Consider the following 21,629-nt stretch of genomic DNA (forward strand, 5'->3'; position numbering starts at 1 on the left):
AGGGGGTTTGGAAGCACTGTCTACCCTACCCCATCTTGTCCTGCCCTTAGAGTCCGACAAACATTGTGGCGAAATCAGATTAATTGCGGTCTCTGCTTTGATACCTTGATAAATATAATAGGAGACGGGAAGGAGGAGCTGCTGGACCGTCAAGAACGCTAATGAGAATAAGAAAGCCCTCGTGTTTACGTAGAACCTGCAACGCCCAAAACTATAACTCTAACGTTATCATCACAAAATTGCTCCGGATCGAATAAATAAAGGAGTTTCAATCGTCCACAGGAACAGTAATCTTACTTTTAATTCACCTCTGGCAAAATTTATGCTATTCAGAGGATGCTTGTTTGTCTTCAGCCCAATCTTGAACGATGTTAAGTTTGCACATTGCTTTACATGATGCAGAAGAAGATTCCATCCTAAGACGGCTCTGTGTTTAAAAGAAGACCTGCCAATTTCAGATCTTGGTCTTGGCACTTCTAAATTTAAAGAATTTCTTAAGCTGTAATTTGTTTTTGCCTTAGAAATTAAAATATTTAGATCCTCTGTATTTAGACTATGATATGATTGATAGGTCAAAACCAGCAGTTTCTTAATGTAATACAAAGAAAGGGGATTCCATTGCCTCAATTTCCTGATCTCATCAGCTGGAGTGGACATAGGTAGCTTGCAGACAATCCTAATTGCTCTCATATGAATACGTTCAAGTGATGGGGAGACAGAGCCCCAAACAACAATAGCCGTATTCACATTAGAGGACGGGAAACTCGACAGACAGGTAACCCGTCTGACAAGTTTCCCTTCGGTAAGTCAGATAACTTTTTCATCGGGAATTCACACAAAGACAGGAAACTCGTCCGACGGGTTCTTAGTGTGAATTCGCGATGAAAAAGTTATCTGACTTACCGCGTGAATTCACATTAGGACGAGTTTTTAGGACGGGTTGAGATGCCGAGGTACTGGTGCGAGATGTCTGTGGTTACCTGTAGCCAGCAGAAAACAGAACGCATCTGGCTATTTCTAGTATTTCCAAAGTATGCAGGCCTGTATTTCAAACTGTCTCTTGCGCTCAAAGAAACGAAGCAATAATTTCTAATTTAAAAGTTCACTGGCGTCGAAGTATATCTTTCTTGAAAACCAAAACTTGAGGGCCATTGTTTCCAGAACGAGAGCAGAAGGCTTATCTCGTCTTTCAGTTGATGACAAGACAGCGGCAAAGATGTTTGTCTGTTTGTCAGTCCAGGGTTTGTTTTTCTGCATTTTAGAACGCTTCACCTTCTTCTTCGGCGCCATTTTGTTTTCCCAAAGTGCTCTGCTTTCGTTCTAGTTCCAGTCTAATCGGTGCATTTTCTCCTAAAACTCGACCTGGAAACCCATCTAAGTGTGAATTCGTGATGCATTTTGACGAGTTTCTCTTCTAGTCAGGAAACTCGTCATTAAAAACTTGTCGACTCAGACGGATAAGTGGACGGGAAAATTTGGACGAGTTTCTCATCTAAAACCCGTCCCGACCTGATTTCACACTAAGACGGGAAACTCGTCTCAGACGAGAAACCCATCCAAGACGGGTTACTCGTCTCTAGTGTGAATTCGGCCAAAATTATATACAACACTAGGAATAATTGAATTGAAAAAAAATAGATTCCAAGGTGGACTGAGGCAGGAATTTAATTCGTTAGAGAACAGCCAATTTCTTGTCATTGCGTCCGGTCGTGAATTTCACTGCTCTCGCTTTTTGTTGCCTCTAGCCACATACCTCCTGCTTTTTCGAGTAGAAAACGACTTTTCCTGGTTCCTAAAGGCTCCACCATTTCATCATGCAAAGTTTGATCCTTTCACTGATGCAATTTCAGCAGATTACAAGCAATCCTTGCCGTGGATACAAGTCTGCCATTTTGTCACAGCGACATGTGGAACATGTTTCCTACAAGGATTCACTACTATGCAGATTTTGATAGCTGTTTTCAGCAGACTCGTCTCCTTGTTAGTGGTGATGTTTCCGCTAATCCTGGTCCTGTCACGAATGCTTCCAAATGTTCCATTTGCTCCAAGACTATTGCGGGGAATCACCGAGCTGTAACTTGTGACCAGTTCCATAAGTGGTGCCACATTAAGTGTGGTCAAGTCAAGCCGAGGGATTTTAAAGTTCTTCAAAACACGGTTTCCTTTGACTCTGTCTGTCCTCCCTGTCTTCAGATGGCACAAACTCTCACCGATTCTCACCCCCGTATTCCCGCTACCAACGAAACTACAGGCATTGATATCCAGCAGCTTGTAGATCCATTGAGTTCTGTTCGACAATTGGTGTATGTATAGACCTCCAAGTGATTGTTCTTTCTTTGATGTTTTTAGAAATCAAATCACAGAGATTTGGATGAAAAGGAAAAATATTATCTTGGTGGGCGACTTTAACTGTGACATGTCTTCCAGCTTAGATTCAAATGGATCCCATTTTGGGAAACGTTTCAAAAGGATTTTGTGCAGGTATGGCCTGAAGAACATCATCAACAGCCCTACATGCATAACATTTGATTCAAAGTCTCTTATTGATCTCATAGTAACAAGCCAGCCAGCGAAAATTCAATCATCAGGTTACATTAGGCTCCCGTGTAATTCCAATCTCAACACAGGGATTCCTTTGGTGCCTTGTTTCCACGTGGTAGCAAAGGCTGCTAATTTGCCGTTGTGAACCTGTTGGGCGGGGCTGGGTGCGCATATCCTAATGGCTGAAGAAAGTTTGCCCTCTTTCTCGAATGGCTTCACTGCTGGTCCACGAAAGCCTTCCCTGCTTGACAGCTGTGGCAGTGGCATGGTGGAAACTGCATACGCTGGGCCAGATGTAAGTTGCAGCGTGCTACATAAGAAGCTGAAGGTGCATCAGCAGAGCTTGCTTACAAGTAGACGATTGTTCTTTATAAAACTCTAAGTAGCCATATATAAAATCGGGAATATCTAAAGACTCATAGGTAAGCGTTCTTTTAGACGAAAAAACGTAGTTATGTGACTGGGTTGCTCCGGGTTTCATCTTATCCCGCAACTGTGTTAGGGTAGGGATAGCCGTAGTCACAGAGCTCTGCGCCTGTGTTGAGGTGATGGCATTTTCAAGTAGACATGGACTCGGAACATGCATAGCATCGGTTAAAGGTTCCATTGATAGGCGTTCCTTCAACCGGGCTAGGTCAAGCTCTGCTTTTGTAATCTCAAGTTGGAGTTTCAGATTTTGGTTTGTGAGCTTCTCGAGCTCAAGACTGGCAGTGAGAGATGATTTTGGAGGAGCGTCAGAGGTGGGCTTTACCATAGATTCTCCAGCAGATTTGGAAGATGTTCGTTTTCCCTTGGGTTTCTTGGTGCAAGCGCCGTTTTTTTCATAGCCATCCAGAATCTTTGATGTTTCCATCATCTGTGTCAAATTGTCTAAATCGTACAGGAATTTGTCTTTGTCGACTCCGTGGGCCATAAGGGAGGTTACCGACTGAGGTGGAGAAGTTTGCAATGGATACTCTCGGATATAGGATTGCGTGATATCGAGCGCGAGTGGCAGAAGGCTTGTACTCGCTTACAAGGACTATAAAAAATGAATTGATGACTGACTACAAATGCCACCGTTCTTATCGTACAGTCAGACAAGAGAATTCCTACGACTTAAGTTACCGGTTACATAGTAATTAATACTTTTAATGCCAAGCACTAGAACACTCATTGAAAATCTTGTCTTTGCAAATGAAGAAATGGAGCATCATTCACTTACATCGCACAAACTGTTGCAAAAAATGACAACACAAATGTGTCAATACTTTGCTACTAAAGAAGTCGTGCTCAAGCAAATGGACGAGGTTGTGGTTGCTCATCCAACACTTAGCAAATTCGTGGAAATGCTGTCAAATCCCGATAAAGGCAACAACAACGAGTTTCTAACTGTTGTGTCAGATCTTATTACCAATAATGGTAAAATAACAGGAAAGTAATGGTCTGACAGCAGCAAGTCACTTTTTCGCTAAGGCCCGGGTTAAACGCCGTACTTCACTTGAGCCGAACCTAATTACACTTTAGGTCGACCCAAATTAGTTAAGTTCGCCTGTTGAGTCAAACGTCGAACTTAATTCAGCCAAACTTAACTGACCTCGAAAATAAATAGCAAAACCGGTCTTGTGAAGAAAAATTGAAAAATGGCGCGTAAAGTTCCCTCCCGAAAACAACTCCTTCTCCTGAAAATGATCCAAAATTATCGAAGACAATGATCTGCAATGCAAAAATTAATTGTGCTTTTAAGGAGAAGACGACAGTTGTTGATTCGTCTCACCTTTGTGGCGCTCATTCTAACATTTTCTGGCAATAATACGACCATAACTCGCTATCGTACCTGTCGACGTTTGCAGCGAAACACCTGATTGATCGAGCAAGTTTTAAATACGTTCTCAGAAGCTCGGCTTAGGAGGACTTTTCGGATTACAAGAGCAACATTTTGGTACATCCTGAGCAAAATTCAGATAAGGCTCGATGGACAGACGTTAACGGAGGACCCGATCTCACTGGTGTGCTGGTTAGCCATATGTCTCTATCGACTTGCGAGAGGTGATTACTTTTACACGGTATCAGAGCTGTTTGGTTTTGGTCGTTCAACGGTAAGCATTATTGTGAATGAAGTCACTCAGGCGATCATTGAGACACTGTGAGATGAACGTGTATTAAAATATTTCCCAAGAGGCAAGAAGCAATTTGAAGAAAAGGTGTTGGATATGGAAGAGCTATGGCAGTTCCCTTGCAGCTGGGCTGCAGTAGATGGCTCCCACGTACCCCTGAAATGCCCAGATGGTGGTTTGGCAGCGTGTAAAGAGTACCACAACTTTAAGAATTTTTATTCAGTAGTTCTGATGGGTCTTGTGGATGCGAAACATCGATTTATATGGGGGAGTTGTGGTTTTCCAGGAAACTCGCATGATTCTATTATTTTTCATTCTACTCAACTGTGGGCAGACTTAACAGAACAAAAAACAATCCCACCAATTGCAAAAGACCCATTCATATTGGGTGACTCTGCATTCCAATTCCAGGCATGGTTGATGAAACCTTTCACTAATGCTGTGCTAACCCCGCAACAGCATTATTTTAATTACAGGCTCAGCAGAGCGAGAATGGTAACGGAGGATGCATACGGACGATTAAAGAGAAGATGGAGAGTTCTAATGAGGAAGTGTGAAAGCCCCCCGAAACTGTTCGCATGACGACCCTGGCATGCATTGTCTTACGTAATATCTGCATTGAGCGAGGTGACACGATTTCAAAAAAGCTGGATTTGAGTATTTATCCAGCAACAAATGGTAGAAGAAATCGAGATGTGATCCGCAGACAACTTGTCATGACAAACTGTCAAAGAGTTCGTGACAACACTTGCCAAGCTGCTTGTATTCGAAATCCTCTTTCCCAAATGTTTTGGGAGGAAAAGCAAGACTTGGGAGTATTGTAGATAGACATTAAAAGAAAATGTGCCTCAGTTTTTTAAGTTTAAAAATAAGCTGTAACGTATTAGGACAGTTCACACTACCACCTCCAAAACTGGCACAAAAATTGTTGTGGTGAGGTGTCAGACATCAAGTAAAACTTCTCATTTAATTTTAATCTATTAGTAATAAGTTGGTGGATAGAATTTGCGTGGTTCTAACGACCAGAGACCGTTGTGTTAACATAAATAATAATAATAATTATTATCATTCTTATTATCATTATTGCTATTATTATAGTAATTATGATTATTATTTTTTTGTTATTGTAATTATTATTATTATTATTATTATTACTATTGTTATTATTGTTTAACTCTCCTTACAACTACCAAAGAAAATATGCAGGAGGCTGAAAGGATAACTTGCGTGTTGATATTTATTAATAAACATTGCGACTGGCAGATTATTAAATCTGAGGACTCATCAGGGGCTACGAACATACAAGAGGCAGCAATTGCTTCAGAGGCCAGTTTTTTTAATTCCACGTTTTAAATTCCACATTCCAATGATGATAGTTGAGTAAGTGTTGTAATCACAAACAATAAACTATGGACTTTGACATAAAGATCAAAAAGAACAATGTTTTCTTTTAATTGTAAATAGACTATCTTTCTCAGTAAAATTAAACAAAGAACTACAACAATTGCCTTTGAACCTGCTTAAAGCATCAACTTTGCTCACCAAGAGTTATAACAAATCTGTAACAAAGATCATTAGAAAATATCAACAGTTTTGTTTAAAAGTTAAGAATTTTTTTGTGTTAAACAACACCAACAAATGCCCCTTGAAACTCGTGTTTGAGGAAAAACCTGCTCACCAGGAGTGATAGCAATTTATAACAATAAACACTGTTCAAAGTGGGAGATACACAGAACCGTCACTGATGAAACTGTCTGTCGAGGGAGAGGACCCTCTTGCCTGAGATTGTGTGGCCGATGATTGTTGTGATACAGTTGAGGGAGAAACTGGATGACACTGGTGTCCTTGTAGGCTAGGGAACTCTTCAGGAAAATACCGAGGATACATGGTTGTAGCATAAGGACTTCCCAGCAACGTAGAGGGAGCCCCCATAAACACTTGCATCAGTCTTAACTCATGCTGGCGAGATCTTTCCATGTCCTCTCTCATCATTGCTATGAGATCACGCGTCGGATCGTTTTCAATCATCCCTCTCATGAGCTGAAAAGCTTCAGAGAGGGTACAGTTACCATCTGTCTGTTTCCGTTTCCTATTCTTTCTCACGGGGACAAACTTTTGTTCTGTCTCTCCACTAGTAGGTCCCTCAGTGTCAACATCTAATACTTCTGACTCATCATCTGACCCTTTATCAGTTGATGATGCAGAAGGCTCTACTGCTTTATCTGGATTGCAGGAGTCCCTTGTCTTTACCAGTGAATATAAATTATTAAATGTCTCACCATAACCTCGATCCGTAATAAAGTTTGATTCCAGAGGCAGTTTTTACAGTCAGTGCAACTTTCTTGCACTCTTCCAGTAGCTTCTTAAACTTAGATCGAAGCTGACTTACAGAAAAATTGAATTCTTCATTTCTCTCAGCGCATCTTGCCTTCAACTTTTTTAGAATTTGTTCATAGATTGAACTATTGCGCTGAAATTTTGTATTTTGAAAAATCAACTTCTCCTTGAAATTCTCATTGTTAATGACTATATCAATGAAATCATCCAGCTGGTCCACTGTCCACTGTGATCCTCGTCCAGTTTTGGACTTTACAGATTTTGAATCGGCAGAGACAGCATCTGATTCCTCTTCACTTGACTCTTCTGCATCAGAGTTCCTTGGCGTGGCACTGATAAGGAATAAGCTACTTATCTTAGGCAAAGATTCAAAACAACTCAAAGTTAAAAATACCTTTTTATATACCTGAGGTAATTTTTTCATAGATCTTATTCCAAATGGCAACCATTTTAATGTTCTTTTGTTCATATTGAAATGGTTGATCTGCTTGATATATTTTGAAAGGCTCTTTTTAATACCTACCTGCGAATGACAGTTTTCACTATCCTTTCATATACCTCTAGCCTGAACAAGGTACCCCTTCAGGTGTAACCTCCCTGTACAGTCTACAATATAGGGAGTATGTGTACTTCCACCCCTCAGGATTTCACAAGGACTATTAAATTGTACCTTCAAGGTTTCTTCAGAAATAGGGTAGATTGTTTGGCCACAAACAACAAATGATCCTGTAGTTATCAAAAGAGCCGAAATTCCTGGGACCAGTACAGTCTTAGATGGTAAAACTTTCTGTCATGAATGAAGCATTTATAGCCGTAAATAAAAAACTAGTCATGTCTACCAACGAAAACACCATTGTGGAAAAAACCTCTTGCCAGTATTTGACATTTTGAGAGGAAAAAATGACGAGGTGCAGCGAATGGTGTCATAAATAAACACCCAAAAGAATCCCTCCCACTTGAAGTGAAAGCTTAAAAAAAAAAAAACACTCAGAAAAAATTACTGTTCATATATCTTACTATAACAAATGTTACCGTGAATCTTTTCATTTTGGGAATACACAAAAAAATTGATGGTAAAATGAATCTACCAAAAACAAAATCCCAGCCAAACGTTTCGACCCAAAACATCCCGAAATCGTAAATTTCAAACCCAAAAGAATCATTCGCACCTCCCCGCCACTTTTAACCAGGTTCCCCTCCCGTCCCCCTCCTGGAGAAAAAAATAATGGCATTGTTCGTATGCAAATGATAGTCCATAACTTTTGATAACCATAACTTGTATTGACATCTTTGACAGCAAACTTGACTAGTTAGTTTCTGATAACTACAAAGGCGAAACAATTACGTACATATGAGGGGAAACAGATCTTCCTTGTGTGGGGTATGGTTTTGGTTTCCCGCCATTGCTTCCTCCAATGTCCTTCGAACAAGGTTCACAGTAAGCAACGCTCTTTCCAGGTTTCCAGCCAGGTGTCTCTTCTTTTCGGCAATGGAACACTTGTTGCACAAAGGGTATTTGAAGTGTAGGCAACAATACTTTGTCGTTGCCAAACAGGACATACAACTTGAGTCTTCATCGTCTGGAAAGCATTTGTTGACAATTGCTCAGAACACGGCTATGTTGAATCTGAAACCAACATCCGCGCATGCTCTTTTGCGAAAGTTACTGAGATCGAGGCTGTATCATACATTAACATGATTATGCATTTGGTTCGGCCCATGTGAAGATCGGCGTTTGACCCAAAGTCGATCTTCAGCCATTCTTCATGCCTGAACCAGGCATGAAGAACGGCTCAGCTGATCCGAATAAAATTACCCGAACTTAACTGGCTAAAACTTCCGCCGAACTTCACAGGAACTTAACTCATGTTAATTGGTTGAATTGAGTTTGGCTCATGTGAAGTACGGCATTTAACCCGGGCCTTATTCTTGACTTTGGTGGGACAGCTCTAGTGAGTCAAGTTGGGGAAACCATGGGCGGTCCTTCCCTAACAACATTATACGAAACTGTTCTGTTGCCATATGCTATCCCACAATATCTCGAGTCGTCTTCGTTTTCGCGGGCTCAAGCCTTTCTAGATCGCCTTGGTATACTAGGGCCATTCATTCCAGCTGTTGATGCGACACCAGTAATACCAGCTTTAAAAGTGCGCCGCAACAGGGTTTATGGCATTGCTAAAGAAGGTGAAGTTATTTTACACACAGTAGAACATATTAAAATATCTGGAGATAAATCACTTTCAAAAACTAAACTTGTTATTGCGTTTGTATTGGCCCCGGTCTACATATCCAATTCCTTTTATGTTCTTGCATTAAGCCCAGTCAAGGAAGGTGAGACCTCAGAAACAGTTGCTTACTGGTATAAGGAAGCAGTTTGAATGGATTTGGACAACAACGTTCATATTATCGGTATTGGAGCTGACAGGGACTCAAAATTCAGAAAGTTCTTTCTAGACAAATGCGCCAAAGGAAAGGATCAGAACAATGGATTAACCCTTGATTATGAAGGTTTCGATTTTTCCCCTGAAACAAAACAATATGATACACAGTTATCCACCATGTCATGCAACCTGACTGGAGGCACCTGATTAAAAAATGGGGGAACCAGCTTTTAAACACCAAAAAGCTTCTACTGATGTGGAAAAGTGTCGTCCAAATTGAGTACCTAATGAAAATCTATGAAACATACAAATTAGTATCGGGGTTATGGAAGTCAGACGTATTTTTTCCGCGACAAACAAAATGTTGATGTGGCCAAGAGAATTCTAAACCCTGTCGTTTTTGAGTGTCTAAACAAGTCCAATGATGCATTTACTAAAGGGTTGAGAGTTTATCTGTCGGTTGGTTCGTCTTTGTTTCGTTGCTCTACAGATAAATCATTATCGCCGAGGGAAAGGGTAAACCTAGCTTGGAAACCAGTTATCTTTTTGCAACTTTGGAAAACATGGGTCTTTCACGAAAAGTACAATCCAAACGCGCACTTTGTATCAAACCAAGACGTATACTGATGTGATTATGCTAGAATATACTAGTGTTTGCAAAGTATTTCCCAGATGTGCCATTTTGCCTCTGGTTTTTTTTGTTCGGATTCTTGCAAAGTTCTCTTCTCTTATCTCATTACAACTTCACAGTGATTAAAGTGTGTACCCCAAATTTGGGGGTTGTTAAGTATTCATATATCATATTTAAGCTATTGTTCTCTCTTTTGTCGAACAATTTCCGACAATAAGGCTTGTTTCCGAAGATCGCAAACTCTTTGAAGAAGGTGAGATATTTTATCTTTCCCCGGGGAAGCTAGAGAAATGAAACACCATGATCACATCGACTCCCAACGCACCGCTTCAGGATCGAGATTTTTAAAAACAACTTCCCGTTCCTGCAAACTAACGAACAATCAATAAACAAATCCGTTCTCTAAAGGGATAAACGGATTTGCTGATTTGTTTAAAGCATTCTATAAAAGATTCTCGCTTTTCGGCTGAAAATTACTTAGAGAATTACTGTATATAAAATGTAAATAACGTCAAAAAGAGTGTGGTACGTAGGCCAAAGAGCTAATGTTATTGCTTGTCAATGCGTCATTAAGTATAATCAGAACGCGACTTCCACGCTGCGTTTCCCTGTTTGCTTTTTTTATTCCTTTTTTGGTTTGATATTTTAGAATCTCTTTGCTAGGAGCAAGTATTTTAGAAACATTAACTTAATTATGAACCATGTCTTCACTCGTAATAAACAAAGCGCCCAACATCAAATGCCGGTTTCCCGACAGTGAATTATAATTACAACTTTTTTCACAGTTCCCCCTTTTCACACTTTCTTTAGGGAATACAAATCAATGCTTTAGCTTTATCGTGAAAAAAGTTTCATTAAACAGATGGTATTGACTTCCACACAGTACACATGTCGGATCGGCGGGGAAGATGATCATGCCATGCACAAATTTAATTAAACAGAATAACTTCGCCGTTCTAAGCACTGCTTGATGAAAAATATTGAAACTCAACTTACAGTGATCAAAAGACCACATTTGAGATCTCTTTTTAAAGCTTTTAAAAGACTATTCGTTCATTGATATAAATAACAGCTTAAAATATTTTGTGAAATACTCAAAACCATCAAATGTCTGCAGTGATTCCTCAGAGTTTCTCCAAATGGATTGGTTGGCCATTTATATGGTCCTGTAGGTAAGCATGTGCTTTATATTTAATACCCATTGAAGGCATCACCTCAGACGCATGGACTATTCTTTTTGCCTTTTACAGAAGGAAGGATGCACGATGCTAGAATGCTGGCAGTTTCTCATTTGTATGATGATTTGGAAAATTTTGCATTTTGCCCCGCTGGAAGGGAAATGTGTTTATATGGTGACCCGGCTTACCCCCTCCGGGTCCACCTCCAAGCCCCGTTCCGAGTTGGGATTTTAATCAAACAAATGGAGATTTTCAAAGAGTCTATGAGTGCAGTACGTGCGTGTATCACCGCTAAATGTAATAATAACGCTAAATGTAATACCAACCGTAAATGTAACACACATTAACGCTAAATGTAATACCAACTGTAAATGTAATACATTTGAGCACTAAATGTAATAAACTACGCAATGGTAAATGTAATGGAATATTTGGCACAAATAGGATTTTTATGTTCCATGCCGATTCACGTGTATTATCTTAAGTTGTAGGCTACCTTTCATCTGATCTCTTATGTAACAATATCTTTGCCATTTGGAAATCATTTTTCCATTAATTGAATCTTAAGTTACAATTCCATATACATTTTATCTGGTATATTATCTCGGAGAGGCCCAGTCAGGCGCCAAGGATGGGCCACGTTATATCCCCATCTGGCTATGTTTCCACTGCCATTCTGACTTGACGTCCGACAAGTGCAGTTTTCATTTCAGGTACGTTGTTTTGTTTTTCTATATATTCTACGTTGACTCGTGAAATGGGGAGCATTCCCAAAGTTCTCATTCTCAGTCATTCTTTTGTAAAACGCCTAAAAAATGATCTGGATAACAACTTTGATGTTCGGGCCACAAGTACCTTTGGTCTTGTTAGCACTGCCGAGGTTCATTTATACGGGATTGGTGGACGCACAGTTGAAAAAATAAAATCTTATGATTTGCCAGTGGTTCGCCAACTCATGCCAGAAATCATCATTTTAGAAGTCGGCACAAATGATTTGACCTCAGTCGCTCCCGAAATTATTGGTTCTTCTATCGAAGATCTTGTTGTGACTTTAAAATGTATTTCTTCGGTTGCGGTGGTGTGTGTTTGCCATGTTATACCACGTGGCGAATCAACGCCTCGTTCCCTGTTTTTTCTGGGACCGCGCTAGGGTTCTTGAGCAATACCTTGATGTTGTGCTGGACCCTTTAGAGTGTGTCTTCCCTTGGCGCCACAAGGCTTTTACAAGAGCGGACCAAGATTTTTATTTGAGGGATGGAGTCCACCTTAATGCCCAAGTCCAATACTTGTTGTACCGCAGTTATCGCTGTGCTATTTTAAAGGCCTTAAGCTACTTGTAAATACTTAGTTCTGAAGGCAGATGACTAGTTCGATTTGTTCAACTTTGTTCATGCTGGCTTTTTCTATTGTCAGCTGGTTTTTGTGTTACATTGTTTGATGAGGGCGGTTTGGCCTTCAATTTCTGTAAGGACGAGTGGTTTGTTTTAACTTCGTCCTCGTTCACTTTTTAGTGTCGTAGGGACAGGCCGCGAATTGCGTCGACCATTTTGGTCTGACATGGCTTGGTCCCTTGGTTTACTTCTATTGATTTGCCGTCAACACTTTGTGTTCCCCCCCCCCCCCTGTCATTTGTCTTCCGTTTCTTTATTTCTCTTAGGTTCATTATGCCTCGCGTATCAGCTAGACTTCAAGGTAAATGCTCTCAGAGTGAGGTGGTGAATAGAGCTGCACCTAAACAGTCCCGGCAAAATGAGACACCGGGTCGACCACACAGCGCTAATAGTGCAATTAGCACCAGCAACCTTCCGTCAACGTCATTTACCGATGACATGATTTCACGCTTGGCTAACGCCGTCACGCAACGCCTTCAACAGGAGCAGTCCCTGCCTTTGTCATCAACACCTTTGTCGACTAATACCTTTGTCAGGGAGATACCTGCAGCATCTCCTTCCATTCCTCCATGTCCGCCAAGTACTTCCATTCCCAGTTTGGAAAGTGCCGTGCAATCTTCAGTTGTGGCCACCCAACCAGCATTCTCACCAGGTGAGCCATCTGATCCTTTCATCTCCTCGAGTCTGTCTATTGACGCTCACGTTTTTGCGAAAAGATCCATACCAAAATCTGGAACCACGAATATGTTGACTTTGGTTCCCTTCTCGTTAAGCCGGCTACGCAGAGTCGTTATCGAGTAACTGTTAGTAGCACTGAATCGGGTCAGCCTCCTTCGCTTTGTTTGGAATCGGCTGAGAAACCACGGAAGATTCCTTCTATTGAATCCTGGTTGAGCGCTTTTCATGTATTTGTCGGGGTTTATACTATGAAATACCCCACTGAGTCTCCCGCTCTTTTGAAATATGGTTCCATTATTCATGACTTGGCAGCCAGGGGTCACAATTGGTGCTTCTATGACGAGAATTTTCGGTTTATTCGTCAGTCCCATGTTTCTTCACTCCCCTGGGGCACGATTCATAGTGAGTTGTGGCTTCGATCGCATTCTAGCACCTCAGCCAGCAAATCACCCGCATTCGGGATTACATCGGGTCCTAGAGGGAAGGCCGATCGTGGAATTCCCTGCGGTTTTTGCTTCAAATTTCATCGTGGTTTGGTTTGCTCCGGCTGCGATTACAAACATACCTGCTTTAAGTGTAATGGTGATCACGTAGGCACAACTTGTAATTTTCGTGCCTCAGGGAGTAACTCAAGCCAGCCCGCCAACAAACAACCCCTGTCTGCCAAAGCAAAACCTACCAACCCCAGTTCGAGCCGATAGATTCATTTTCCTTCTTGACGGGTATGACCATTCGACTGTCGGGTTCTTAAGGTTTGGTTTTACTGACGGGTTTCCAATTCATTTCAAGGGTGATTTTACTGCCATTGATTCTAAAAATTTGGCTTCGGCCATCCAACAGCTCTCTGTCGTTGAGGCAAACCTTTTTAAAGAAATAGAGGCCGGCAGAATAGCAGGTCCTTTTTTAGCTCCTCCGTTTGCACAATTTCGCGTTTCCCCTGTCGGGGTTGTTCCAAAGAAAGTCCCCGGTGAATTTCGATTAATTCACCATTTGTCCTACCCCAAGGGATTGTCGGTCAACAACGGCATTCCCAACGTTAATACCTCAGTTTCCTACGCTAATATCAAGGATGCTATCCGATTCATTAAGAAAGCAGGTCCCGGTTGTTTTGTTGCAAAAACGGACGTACAAAGTGCTTTTCGCATAATACCGATTAACCCTAAAGATTACCACCTACTCCGAATACGTTGGAATGGCCTTTATTTCTATGACTGTTGTATGCTTATGGGTTGTTCCAGTTCGTGTCGGACATTCGAAACCTTGAGCACGGCAGTTGAATGGATTGCCTGTACTAAGATGAATATAGACTTATCATAGCTCCCTCTTATGAGTCCTGTTCACAACAACTGGACTTATTTCTGCGCCTATGTTCTTATTTGGGCATCCCCATGGCACTGCAAAAAATAGTTGGTGCATCGACCACTTTATCTTTTGCAGGTATTGAGTTGGATTCTATCTCTATGGCGGCCCGACTGTCTCATGTCAAAATTCAAAAGTGCACTACTTTAATTTCTCAATTCCTTCGGCGTAAAAAGGTTACATTAACGGAACTCCAATCTCTCATTGGTTTGTTAAACTTCGCTTGTGCTGTAGTTAAACCGGGTCGTGCCTTTCTGAGGCGATTGAGCGATCTTACGATTGGCATATGTTCAGCCCATCATCTTATTCGCCTCACTAGTGAGGCTAAAGCGGATCTACGACTCTGGCTCTCTTTTTTATCCCAATTTAATTGCCAATCTTTCTTTTTAAATGACAAGTGGCTTAACTCGCGCAAGTTGAACTTATTTACAGATGCTTCCGGTGCTTTAGGTTTTGGTGCTATTTTCGGCAACCACTGGTACTATGGGCGATGGCCAAATGAGTGGGCTTACACGAATATTGCAATTTTAGAATTTTATCCCATTGTCTTAAGTCTGTTCCTGTGGGGTCATGAGATGCAGAACCGATGTGTGTTATTTGTTACCGATAATGAAGCTCTCGTGCATATCATAAACAAGCAGTCTTGTCGAGATAAGAGGTTAATGTCCTTTGTCCGTAAACTCGTTCTCATTTGCTTACGTAACAACATTGTGTTTAAAACGAAGCACGTACCCGGTTCACGCAATGTCTTAGCGGACGCTTTATCTCGCTTACAGGTTCAGATTTTTCATCGGCTGGCACCATCTTCTATGGACAACTTGCCGACAGACATTCCTCTGCCTTTGCTGCCCCAGAATTGGCAGCCATAGTTACTCAACTGATTCAGTCAAGCCTTCAACCTTCCTCTTTGCCTACCTACAAGCGTGCTTGGAAATTATTTTACGATTTTTTCCACACTTTTTTTCCAGGGGTTCCAGTCAATCTTCCTATTTCAGCGCCGCATTTGGCGCTGTTTATTGCCTATTTATTCGATCATAATTATGCCGCCTCAATGGCCAATACCTACATTTCGGCTCTCAGCTATTCCCATAAGCTGTCAAGCCTTCCAGATCCTACAAAGGTATTTTTATCATTCAAATGCTTAAAGGTTATGGCAAGCTAGGCTCAGGTTTTTACGGCCGATTACCTATTACCCTCCCTATTCTCCACAAGATTTTGTGTTTGGCTCCTGATCTCTCCCTGTCTCGTTACGAGTTGTGTTTATTTCGGGCAATGTGCTGCCTTGCTTTTTACGCTTTCCTGCGTGTGGGCGAAATGGCAGTAACTAATAACAACACCTCCATCTTATCTATAGATAACATCGCTAAGCTACTTAATGCTGATAACCATGTTGTGTCTCTCAAGGTCACATTCCTGACTTATTAGCGCAGCTACAACCAGCCCCCCTTTTCACTGGTCATAGGGCGCCAATCTTTATTTTGCCCCGTACAATTCCTTCTTGATTACTTGAACTGTAGAGGCACTTCTCCAGGTCCACTTTTCATTGTTGGTGGGCATCCAGTGCCCAGGCGCTATTTTTGCGGCCTGCTTGCCATGGCTATTAAGCGTTGCGGTCTCAACCCGGCGCGTTACAAAGGTGATAGTTTTCGAATCGGTGCTGCTTCTCACACGGCTGAGAGAAGAATGTCTGACGCGCAAATTCGAGTTTTGGGAAGATGGCAGTCCAATGCCTTCTTGCGTTACATAAGGATTCCATCCCTCTCCTCTATTTCATAGCCTATTTTTCCGGCGCACAGGACTGACTAGCAAGGGCGGCAGTCTTTATAGTGTCAGCCTATTTTTCCGGCGCACAGGACTGACTAGCAAGGGCGGCAGTCATTTTTGTGTCGGACATTTTATCTTTTTATATCTACTTCTCTTCTTTCATTACTTATGTAAGCTTTACACGTTCAGTTTTCATGTGCGGATCTGACTGGCAAGGGCGGCAGTTCCTTACATTTGCTGTACTATAATCTTGTATCTATATTTTTGTGATCCGCAAGGGCGGTGTTTTGGTTTCTACTTTTGTTCCATGCTGCATTTCCCTCGGGTGGGGCAGCATCATTATCCTAATGATGCTTGTGGCGTTTTGTTTGCCCTCACCTTTACTGGTCCAGTTAGCATATACTCGTAAATAAATTGTTATTGATAAACATTGTCATTTTTCTATTAGAAGCGGCTTTGGGGAATTCCCCATAGCCATTAACTCCATGATGTGGTGATTGATTGTTATCTGTCCAGTAAACGAGCTCGGTCAATGCAGCACTGAACAAATAGCATTAACTTATAACCATGTTGATAACAAGGCATGAAAACATAAATGGAATATTTGGCACAAATAGGATTTTTATGTTCCATGCCGATTCACGTGTATTATCTTAAGTTGTAAGCCACCTTTCATGTTATCTCTTATGTAACAATATCTTTGCCATTTGGAAATCATTTTTCCATTAATTAAATCTTAAGTTACAATTCCATATACATTTTATCTGGTATATTATCTCGGAGAGGCCCAGTCAGGCGCCAAGGATGGGCCACGTTATATTCCCATCTGGCTATCTTTCCACTGCCATTCTGACTTGATGTCCGACAAGTGCAGTTTTCATTTGAAGGCCCGCCTCCTCCCCACGCCTTTCCCCAATTTCATTGATTGTAGTTATTTCGTGCGCGTTTTGTTTGCCCTCACCTTTACTGGTCCAGTTAGCATATACTGGTAAATAAATTGTTATCAATAAACATTGTTATTTTTCTATTAAAAGCGGCTTTGGGGAATTCCCAATAGCCATTAACTCTATGACGTGGTGATTGATTGTTATCTGACCAGTAAATGAGCTCGGTCAATGCAGCACTGAACAAATAGCAATAACTTATAACCATGTTGATAACAAGGCATGAAAACATAAATACATTTTAACGCTAAATGTAATAAATTTATCAACCGTAAATCTCATACAGCTTAACGCTAAATGTAATAACCGTGTCAACCTTTGAATAGGGCAAGGGATCCTTAACTTTTTATTGCTATTGTCGGTGGCTTTTTTGTGAGGTGAGCCATACAGAGGTCAGAATTAGGGGCAGAGTTTTCAGGACTTTGACAACTGACCTTATTATACGGTTTGACCGACTGTAATTTCAAGTTCCCATTTAATGGGAAGGACTGAAAAAATGACGTCAATTGTGGTATATTTGCTGATTTACACATGCCAATATAATATAAAAAATGGTTTGACCCTTTCTTACCTTTTAAATTAAGAAAGGTTGACCCTCCCCAAGGCTCCCAATTTTTATGATGGCTCTCCCCTTTGAAGCCTCTCCTCCCCCTCCACCTTCCCCCCGCCCCAATGAAAAAAGGTACCTTCCCCAACATTTTCCTACTACTTGATTGATCTTAGATAGCACTGATGTTAACTCTTTTTAACATAGAGTACAAAAGGCTGACATGGTTATTACAGTTAGCGTTTAGTTGTATGACATTTACGGTGTGTAAATTTATTACATTTAGCGTTAAAATGTATTACATTTACATGTACGGCTGGGTAGTTTATTACATTTAGTGTTAACTTTATTACATTTACAATTGGTATTACATTTAACATTGTTCTTACATTTAGCGGTGATACACGTGCGTCCATAGAATGGCTATTCTCAGACATCGTCAACTATTTTAAATTTCTGGATTTCAAGAAGAACTTGAAGATAGGCTTAAGCCAAGTTGGGAAGATGTACATCGTTTGTGCCATTTTAAGAAATGCGTTAACCTGCCTTTATTCAAACACAATGGCAGAATATTTTGGAGTTGACCCTCCAACATTGCATTACTATTTTAACTAACTGCGGCCTTAATGTACCAAACTAGGGGATGATACATCCTCGGAGACCCAGGGCAGTTAGTGGGGCCAAAGAAAAAGTGAAAAAGGGCGGGAAAAAATTTGATGAACTAAAGTACGTTGAGTTTTTTCTCGCCCGTTTTGACTTTGGCTTCAGCCCCACTAACTGGGTCTTCGAGGATGGGGATGATATCACCCAAATAGTTTGGTTATCAAACATTCTAAATTTTAGTATCTTGCACGTTATTTGTATTGCTCAATTTACAAAATCCACACCGAAGAAATATGGTACAAGAAATGTTCTTTTTTAACCGAACTGGTTTATTATCTTATACAAAGGGATTTGAAACTCCCCTATGAACTGGATTCAGGAGTTGTAATCTAAGGTATTTTTCTTAGAAGATCCTATGGACATGCACCCTTAAAGGGACAGTAGCATGCTATTTTTAGTAACACATCGAACATTGGAAAGACGCTATTCAGTTGATAGCAGCCAAGATATAATGACAAAATTCCATTGAAAGACTATCAGAATGCAGAGAAACTATCCAAGGATATTTTTGTCGGCAGATGACCAAGATAGAGGGGGGTTCAAATTTGAAAACGTCTGGCGGACGTTTTCAAATTTCGCTGTTGTAACGTACTAAAAATCGTTGGTTGTACTATATTTTGGTTCAACCTTTCGTGTTAGAATCACTAGTAACATTTCTTTAAATGAGCGATTCAGAAATTAATTAACAAAATGTTCAAAGTTTAAAGTTAGTGAATTTTGGCCAAAAATCACGATATCTCCCATCGATCTCCCATGATACTTACCCTTTAATTCACAAATTTTGAACCGACAGCCTATTTGTTATTTGAGGTGGGGTGAGCTGTTTAAACAAAAATAAGGCTTCAAACAAAGGTTAGTTTAATGCAAAAAAGGAATCAAATAGTCCAATGGTATTTCCTGTCTTGTACATAAAATGTAGCTCTATTCTTGACTCATCCCCCTCTCTTTCCTTATTTTCAATTTTTCTCTTTTGGGGTCATCCAAAACATGAGGGGGTCCCTGTAAATGAAAACTCTCCAACCTGAATTAAAGTTTTTACTCAATTAGGCTAATTATAGGTTTCAGGTATAAAGGTCAGTTAATAAGTTCGATCTTAATTCATTGTTACTTCTGTACTCCTGTTAAAAGTAAAGTTTCTTCAATTTCCCGCAGGGAAGGGTCCTGCTAGAAATGCATATAGAAATGGAATAAATCTATTTGTTACACCAGTCAATGAAAATATAGTTTATTTTTTGGACACTGTAAATAAACAATCGCAAACGTTTACATAAACCTCGATTTGAAACTAAACTGAATATCTTGGAAACTTGCCCTTCCACATTATGTGATGGCTCAATATCAAAATATTTTGTTTTGTTTTTGTTTGTGGCAACATTCCTTGTGAAGAAAAAAAAAACGGCAACTATTATTATGGTAATTAGGACTATGAAAAGTTTCCTGTTTGCCTTATCCAACAGTTCAGAAAATGGAAGGAAAATATTAACATACACACCAGCAGAACTCCACAATAGAACACAACAGTTTCAACATTTCGTGAACCTGCAAATAAAAGAAGGCAATAAGAACAGTTATTTCTTCATAATACGCTCCAAAATGCTCATTAGTGCCTTTGTTTGTTCTAGCTGTTGTTGCATCATAAGCAGTGTTTGTTGACTCTGTTGTTGCACTACTCTTTTCAGCAGTTGGCTCTGCTGCTTCTGGAACTGCCTCTGTGCATTTGCTGTAACAGTCATCTGCTGTTTCTCAAACTTCTGTTGCTCTTTTTTCAACGTCAATTCCTCCTGTTCTGGTGCATAATTTACCTCTGCCCTGTGGGATAAATAGCCTATTGCATTACTGCCAATGCGATGTGGTCTCTAAGTTTTGTTTTCCTCAATATCAGCTGACTGTTGCTTTTGTGTTTCTGATAACGTTTCCATTGTCTTTAATCTGATATCTGCTGCTTTCCCTTTATTAATCTCCATTCTTCTGCCTTTCTCCTGGTCTAGTTCTTGCTGCTCCACCTCAGCACTTTTTTCTAGTGCGATTATTTTCTTCCAACAGGTTTTTATATTCTGTGGGCTCATCAGGTGTTATGCCACTTGCCTTTTCTTCAGCTCCTAACTTCTTTTTGTGCCTGTTTTGCAATATTCCAACATGATCCCAAACTGACCGCTTGTCAACATTGAACACGGGATAGGCGCAATTATTTAATGTTGCAGCCACTTTTTCCCAGACTGAACTTTGTTGAGTGGAGCCCTTCTTTGAAGCATAGGGATTAAGGTTAATTACTTCTCGGCATAGGATCAGATCATGATCTCTGGTCCAAAACATCACAGAACCACAATAAAACAAATATTTCACTAATTACAAATTTTATAACTGCAATGAACTGATTTGGGTCTGAAATACTCAAACATTATAATTTCAGTGAACTGATTTGAGTCTCAAAAATTCAAAAATTGTAATCACAGGAAACTTAAATTATTTCGCCTGTACAAGTTTTAACGCCATTACATGCTATTAGTAAATATTCCCGCGCACCTGCTTTTGAATGGGAGTGTATCATATTTTAGAAATGCAACTACACATTCCCCACCAAAGTTATCAACGTCGCGGATTCAAGCAGAAAAATTTCGTGTGACTGACATTAAACAAGTTAACTGTCTTGGGTATTTCTAAGGTTTATTTTTTGTTGGAAGTAAGCTTACTTGCTACTGTAAACTCGAACTTATCGAATCAGGATTTACATGTACATATAAGCTCAGCTCACACAAAATTTTAATTCACTGACAGAGAGCCGCAAATCTTACTTGCTCGGCAATTGTAAAGTAAACAGGAAAACACTATCTTCAGTGTTCGAGAAACAGTTTAGCTCAAGCTTCCCTGGAGGTTTGGTTAAACTTGAAGCCTGACACTGAGGATCCACCATTTCAGCTGAGTGTCCAGGCTAGCCGCGTTCACTGCATAAAAAGGCAGCAATACGCCATTATTTCGACGGTTATCATCACTTGACAAACCCATAAATAGTTTTAGTCGCTATATTTAAGTATTTAGTGGTTAACCAGTCAATTTCTTTGAAAACATCACCAATGTTACTCACGTTTTCTCTGAGTTCGGCGTTGTAGACATCAACACGA

At 40.4% G+C, this 21,629-nt stretch overlaps 2 pseudogenes; one reads left to right on the top strand and one right to left on the bottom strand.

The window, feature by feature from the left end:
* The first annotated feature begins 12,828 nt into the window (after window positions 1-12,828).
* On the top strand, window positions 12,829-14,091 carry LOC146489294 (uncharacterized; annotated as a pseudogene).
* A 5,987-nt stretch (window positions 14,092-20,078) lies between these two features.
* Window positions 20,079-21,421, bottom strand: LOC146489295 (uncharacterized; annotated as a pseudogene).
* Window positions 21,422-21,629: the final 208 nt, after the last annotated feature.

The sequence above is a fragment of the Pavona decussata genome, unplaced genomic scaffold (assembly GCF_977016875.1).
Source record: "Pavona decussata unplaced genomic scaffold, jaPavDecu1.1 SCAFFOLD_6, whole genome shotgun sequence".
NCBI classification, from domain to species: Eukaryota; Metazoa; Cnidaria; class Anthozoa; order Scleractinia; family Agariciidae; genus Pavona; species Pavona decussata.